The 7,610-nt window shown below is 41.9% G+C and overlaps 1 pseudogene across 1 annotated transcript in view; it reads left to right on the forward strand.

Annotated features, from left to right (window-relative positions):
- The window catches only part of LOC311124897 (WAP, Kazal, immunoglobulin, Kunitz and NTR domain-containing protein 2-like), a 16,698-nt pseudogene extending 9,847 nt beyond the window's left edge, over positions 1-6,851 (forward strand). The window contains exons 2-4 of the transcript in view: positions 3,491-4,691; positions 4,756-4,861; positions 6,830-6,851. The product of the transcript in view is annotated as a WAP, Kazal, immunoglobulin, Kunitz and NTR domain-containing protein 2-like (transcript). The remainder of the gene's footprint in view (positions 1-3,490; positions 4,692-4,755; positions 4,862-6,829) is intronic.
- The last annotated feature ends 759 nt before the right edge of the window (positions 6,852-7,610 follow it).

A 7,610-nucleotide genomic window follows, 5' to 3' on the forward strand; every position in this document is an offset into this window, starting at 1 on the left:
GGAGAATATGGAGATGACTGTAGACATGATGACTGGAGACATGATGACCGGAGACATGACTGTAGAAGCACTCAGGCTCCTCAAAATTATAAATGACCAGCACTAATACACACAAAACAATTAGGGTTCCTTAAAGGTTATTTGGGAATGGTAACTCTTCTATGTGGATCCATACTGAAGCAAATAACGCTTTGAGCCTTTCAATGGTTCTTTGCAGTTCAAAAAAGCTCTTTTGGCGCAACCGTGATTGAGAGTGTCATTCCAGTTTATCTAATGTGTTGTGTTCTGCTACTACATATTATATATGACTATGGCCAGTGATGGTGTCTTGTGAAAGACTCCTGTATGGCCTTGTATCAATTGGGAATGGTTGACCAAGTCAGTAGTTCTTAATAATAACACAATAATATGGCTATTCAACCTGAATGTAAAAAAAAAAAAACCTGTGTGGTTCTACCTTTGAGATTGAGAAAGGGGTATTATAGAACCATTCTCCCTAAAGGTTCAATAAAGAACCATAATAAAGGGTTAAAACCATAATAAAGGGTTAGAACCATAATAAAGGGTTAGAACCATAGCGGAACACTTTTTTGGTGCTACTGTACATATAACCTTTTTTGAATATTCCTTTATAGAACCTTAAGAAATTGTTCTTTATAGCACCATAATGGTTCCTTGTAGAACCTTATGAGCATGTTTCTTTAGAACCTTTAAAAAAGGTTCCATATAGCACCAAAAAGGGTTCCGCTATTGTTACAAGCCAAAAAAAACGTATTTCAGTGGCGTGTATTCATGGCTGCCAAGCGATTGAAGGCATGGGAAGCCAGCGAGCATCTGGCCTCTTGACCAAAAAAAAGTATCAAAATGCTCTACCAACTGAGCTACATCCCTGCCGGCCATTCCCTCCCCTACCCTGGACAATGCTTGGCCAATTGTGCGCCGCCCCATGGGTCTCCCGGTCGCGGCCGGCTACGACAGAGCCTGGATTCTAACCAGGATTTCTAGTGGCACAGCTAGCACTGCGATGCAGTGCCTTAGACCACTGCGCCACTCTATATAGAACCATTTGTTTTTAGTGTGTAGAGAGCGATAATAATGGTTTATTTTTGTATGCACAAACGGAGGCTAACTCCGCCATGGCTCGTTGGCCAAAGCCTATGAGGAAATGAATGTTTTTTTGGGATAAACTGTGAAAATAAGGTCTAGGGTAAACACATATAAACACGTATAGGATATCTTATACGTTTTGTTCTATGATATAATGTTCATCCAGCTTTAGTATGAGAGGAATTCAAATTGGAAATTAATTCTGTCCAACTGCCAACGAGATACCAGTGCTTTTGAAACTGCTTTATGACTTTGGTGAAATGTCATGGTTATAAAGTAGACTGGACAAAAACAGAAATTATGCCCATTTCTTCATTCAAGCACGAACCTTTGCAAGTACAGTTTAGATGGAGATGGCCTTTACATTGTATGAATTATTTAGGAATTTACATTCCCATTAAAATGGAAGAATCCTATAACCTAAACTATCTTCCTGTATTTGATAAAGTGTCCAATGACATGAAAATAATGGTTATATTGCTAATATCCCTTAAAGGCAGAGTTAATGTGATTAAAATGTCCATCCTTCCATGGTTCTTATATCTGTTCCAGAATCTTCCAGTTTCCGTTCCTCATTTGTCCTCCTCCATTTGGAGTAACAAGTCACTAGAATATGCATACAAGTATAATATAATATAAATATAATATGCCATTTAGCAGACGCTTTTATCCAAAGCGACTTACAGTCATGTGTGCATACATTTTTTTATGTGTATGGGTGGTCCCGGGGATCGAACCCACTACCTTGGCGTTACAAGCGCCGTGCTCTACCAGCTGAGCTACAGAGGACCACCCTACAAGTGTTATACTGTATCTCCGATATGAGTATGGTGGTCTGAATCTTCCTAATCTCCGATTTATATTTTCTAGCCGCACATTTTTGCAACGATTAAGCAATGGTTCACAAACATATTAGGTGCATGGGCTAGAATTGAAGCTTCTGATGTTTTCCCATACGAGTTGAAATATCTGGCCCATATTTGTTTTAATATTATAAGTAACCCAGTCATTTTGAACAGCCGTAAAATACGGAGAATGGTCTCACAAATAATTGGGTTATAAAGAATATATTTCTCCTTTTTCCCAGTTTTTCCACCCTCCTTTAATGACATTACATTACATTATTAATTATTACATCATTTTTTTTACATTTTAGTCATTTAGCAGACGCTCTTATCCAGAGCGAGTGAGTGCATACATTTTCTTTCAATTTTCTTTTTCATAATGACATTATTAAACCATGGTATGATGGGGGGGGGGGGGGGGGCGGGGGGTTGGAATAACGGAAAGTCGTCATCTCTTCCATAATTGAATTTTTCAATCTTTTATAGAATAGGATTTTCTTCCTACTCATTTATTTTGATTGGTTGACCTTCTACAATTGAAGTATTACTTAGTAAAAAAAAAAACGAAGGTATTACTGAACTGTTCAACTGTCAACACCGATAGTACCAGACGAAAATGGGAGCAGGTTCTCCAACTGTAGATAGAAAGTGAATGGTCTCATTTCTGTACGAAAATCCACAAGTGCTCTTATAAACTCAGACACAAACTGTTACAATACAAGGTTGTGCACAGAGTTTATTTTTACTCCGGAAAACTGTCGAGTGAGATGTATTTTTTTGTTTTGGCGCTGCAAGAGACAAAAAGGTATGTTTTTTTTTTCCATATGGTTTGGTCTTGTGACTTATTTGCTACATTTTGGAACTCTGTTATAGACATTTTGTCTGCAAACTTGAATTTCAACTTTGACTCATTTATGTCTCCTTGATACGAATAAGCAAGACCTATGGAGTATGAGAGAAGATACATTGATTTGTCCTTCATAGGGGCAAGAAAATGTATTGCAATTAATTGGATATCAAACAGCCCTCCTACACTATATGTTTTGGTTAAATGAATTTGCAAGTTACAGTACATAACATTAGACAATATCTATTACTACATCAAAGGTAAACCTGAGGAATTTAACCAAATTTGGCAACCTAATATAGAGTTCATGGCCTTAAGAGCTAAGTAATTATTTATATATAGACAGTACCAGTCAAACGTTTTGGGCACACCTACTCATTCAAGGGATTTTCTTTATTTTTACTATTTTCTACATTGTAGAATAATAGTGAATACATCAACACTATGAAATAACACATATGGAATCATGTAGTAACCAAAAAAGTGTTAAACAAATCAAAATATATTTTATATTTGAGATTCTTCAAATAGCCACCCTTTGCCTTGATGACAGCTTTGCACAACCCTGGAATGAGTAGGTTTGTCCAAACTTTTGACTGGTACTGTATATAATTTAAATAAAATAATATATCATATTCATATATTCATATTTTCCTAACCAATCCTGTTATTCCCTCCCCTCTTCCTACAGGAAGTGTTGTCCCAACATGTGTGGGAACCGGAGCTGCGTGGCGGCACGCTACATGGTCGTCAACAGGAAGAAGGGTCCAGTGGGCATGCCCAAAGAGGCCACCTGTGCCAGCTTCATGTGCACCCAGCAGGGGTCTCAGTGTGGCATATGGGAAGGCCAGCCTGTGTGTCACTGCAGGGACCGCTGTGAGAGAGAACCTCACTTCACCTGTGAAGGCATGACCTACTACAACAAGTGTTACATGGATGCTTAGGGCTGCTCCAAGGGAATATCCCTCTCTGTGGTCACCTGTCACTTCCACCTGGCCCAACACCAGCCCCCCCTGGAGACCACCCTCCAGCCAACCACCCGCCAGTCATGGCCAGCAGCTCACCACAATAGTTGGTAACCGTGGGCGACACAGCACAGCTTCCTTTGTGACATTACGGGGAGCCCGCGGCCCGAGATTAGCTGGCAAAAGCAGCAGGCGGAGGGAGACGGAACGGAGAGGGTCGTGATGAGGTCCAATCACGTGAAGGGGAACATGGTGGTCACCAACATCGGCCAGCTGGTGATCCACGACGCCCAGCCTCAGGACTCTGGTGTCTACACCTGTACTGCCAACAACCCCTCTGGCTCAGCCCATGCCCATCATGCCATCACCATGGTGCCCAGGGAGCACCTGAGGAGAGACGAGCCCAGGAACATGACCCGCTGCCCGGCCGAGGAGTGCCAGAGGCCCCCAGAGACGGTGGAGGAGGTAAATGTGACCTGGTACTACGAGCCCAAGAGGAACAGCTGCTTCTCCTTCACCTATGGAAGCTGCAACAGCAACAGGAAGCCATTTGTGACATACGAGGCTTGTATGTTGTGCTGTGGTCCGGAGGTGTCTGCCCACTGTGGCCTGCCCAGCCTGCAGGGCCCCTGTAAGGCCTATAAGCCCCGCTGGGCCTACAGCAGCAACCTGAGGCAGTGCCAGTCCTTCATCTACGGAGGCTGCAGTGGCAACGACAACAACTTTGAGTCCAGAGAGGCCTGTGAGGCGATGTGCCCCTTCCCCAAGAACCACTGTAAAACCTGCAAACCCAGAGGCCAAGATGGTGAGCAGCTTCTGTAAGAGTGCCTTTGTGATCCTGGTGAGGTTGTCTGGACTGACGGAGGAGAGGGACTCAGGCCCTGGTCACTGTGGAGGAGATCCTGAAGGATGAGAAGATGGCCTCCGGTGGAGGAGATCCTGAAGGATGAGAAGATGGCCTCCGGTGGAGGAGATCCTGAAGGATGAGAAGATGGCCTCCGGTTCATCGGCAAGGAGCCTCTGGAGGTGACCTTCCTTAACGTGGACTGGAACTGCCCCTGTCCCAACATCAGCGAAGGTCAGGTCATTGTCATATTGTATTTGCATGATTATAGGTTATTTGAAGGTAATTCAATAGCATGTTTCAATAATATTTTTTATAAAACTGCTAGCTTAGGTTAACTGTTTTCAACTCCAAGCACAGATAGGACACATATAAATTACGTTTCTTAAGTATTAATCATGCAAATACATTTGGAGCGAGCATGTGGTCCTCTGTAGCTCAGCTGGTAGAGCACGGCGCTTATAACGTCAAGGTAGTGGGTTCGATCCCCGGGACCACCCATACACAAAAATGTATGCACGCATGACTGTAAGTCGCTTTGGATAAAAGCGTCTGCTAAATGGCATATTATTATTATTATATTATTATGCCATGTTGTTTTTTTTTACTCATTTAAAACAGTTAATTTTAGTCTATTCAAACAGACCCCATTTCAAAGGAAACAAGCACTCATTAAGATCAAGTGTGGCCAATTAGTGGGCGCGGCCAACACACCTGAACACACTTAAAAAGATAGAGGATAGAGAGAGTTTTGTTGATGCTGAGAACGTTCTTTGAACATTATTAATGTTTTCTTGTGTTTTTTATGGAAAGTTTTCTTAATGTTCTGAGAACATTACATTAAATAGAACCACGAGGAAACCTGCAGAAAACGTTATGCTGAAGTACTGAAATTCCCACAGAAGAATGTTTCTTAAAGTTATCGGAACAATTTGAGAACGTTACTTGAAATAGAACTATGAGGAAACCTGTAAGGAAACGTTATGCTGAAGTACTGAAATTTCCACCTAAGAAACATATGGTTATCAGAACGTTATGTGCTAGCTGGGTAGCCTGCACCATTCCCAGAACATTGTGGGAAGGTTGAATGCAAAATAACCATAGGACAACCACGCTCTCACCAAGCTCTCAGAAACATAAGGTTCTCAGAACGTTATGTGCTAGCTGGGAGGGTTGACCATAACAGGTTGACAATTTCATCTTACGGCAGTCATAAATCCCCTTGTGACAAGGGGAATGGAAGCTTGCTCTGTGCAACAGGGATGGGCAATTGAATGCAAACTTCACACAAATAATTAAATCGTTAAAACATTGCTAACAGGGTTGACGTGTTGTGGTTTACACACTCAGTTTTCCACCACAAAACACCAGCGTAGAACCATCTCACCTGCTTTTACACTATGATTTGTCTATTAGATGTTCAAACATATTTAAAAAGGAACCGTTTCACCCTATTAAAACGACAGTTCAGTTCACATAACAGGGTTGATCTTAAAATGAGGGACAGATGTAAATGAATCACTTGTCACATGAAATAAATAATAATCTTCAGAAATGTCAAAGGCACTTTTTAGTGGAACGACCCAGTCCTGAAAACACAGTTAACAGAAGCACCTGCCTATAGATGGCAATATAAATACCACTTGCTTGACGATAACGTCCCCCCCTCGGGCAAATCTCTCTCAATTCCATCAGCAGAACCAAAAAGGATTGCCTATACATTGAGGAATGTCTTGGCAGACAATTTCATGTTCCTCAATGGAATAAATGTACACGTTGAATATAATAACATAATACTAGTCTGACAGCTTTATGTTTGAAATATATACTGTATCTTTACCTCAGTAAATCATATGCACCCTCTTTAAGGATAAATACCAGTGAATAGAAACCTTTTGTCCTCATCTCCTAACAAGTCAAACTTAGTTGGATCGTCTCCAACTGATGAAATCTATAGCATTTCTGGGAATTTTTTTATTTTAACATGTAGGCAGCAACCTATTGAAGGGTAAACCAGTTCAATGTAGCCAGTGAGCCAGGTAGAACAATTGTAAACCACCATCAATTATGTTTTCATAATTTCCTTTTTCCTTCCCTCTTTCATTCCCTCTTTCCTTCTCTCTTTCCTTCTCTCTTTCCTTCTCTCTTTCCTTCTCTCTTTCCTTCTCTCTTTCTTTCCCTCTTTCCTTCCCTCTTTCCTCTTTATGTTTTCGTACTCTAGGTTGGATGTGTTCTCACTGTAATAATCATTAGCAACTCTTATTTGGTTGATTGGGTTCACAAACCCACTGCGAAGCAGGCATAGGCACATAATGACTTAAGAAGTATCTGTGCATAGCTACAGTGCATTTGGAAAGTATTCAGACCCCTTCCCTTTTTCCACATTTTGTTACATTACAGCCTTATTCTAAAATGTATTAAAAAAATTATCATCCCGCCCCTCGAGTGGCGCAGCGGTCTAAGGCACTGCATCGCAGTGTTGCGGCGTCACTACAGCCCCAGGCTGTGTCACAACCGGCCGTTACCGGGAGTCCCATAGGGCGGCGCACAATTGGCCCAGCGTCGTCCGGGTTAGGGGAGGATTTGGCCAGGGGGAGGGGCTTTACTTGGCTCATCATGCTCTAGCGACTCCTTGTGGTGGGCCGGGCGCCTGCAGGCTGACTTCGGTCGTCAGTTGAACGGTGTTTCCTCCGACACATTGGTGCGGATGACTTCCGGGTTAAGCGAGTGGGTGTTAAGAAGCGCGGCTTGGCGGGTCATGTTCGGAGGACGCATGACTCAACCTTCGCCACTCTCCCGAGCCCGTTGGGGAGTTGCAGCGATGAGACAAGATCGTAATCACGAAATTGGGGCGAAAAAGGGGGTAAAAAATAAATAATAATACAATTTTAAAATCAATCTACACACAACAACCCATAATGACAAAGCCAAAACAGATTTTTATAATATTTTGCTAATTTATTTAAAATAAAAAACAGAAATACCTCATTTACATAAGTTTT

The sequence above is a fragment of the Coregonus lavaretus genome, assembly GCF_964263955.1.
Source record: "Coregonus lavaretus genome assembly, contig: HAP1_SCAFFOLD_271, whole genome shotgun sequence".
Classification (NCBI taxonomy): domain Eukaryota; kingdom Metazoa; phylum Chordata; class Actinopteri; order Salmoniformes; family Salmonidae; genus Coregonus; species Coregonus lavaretus.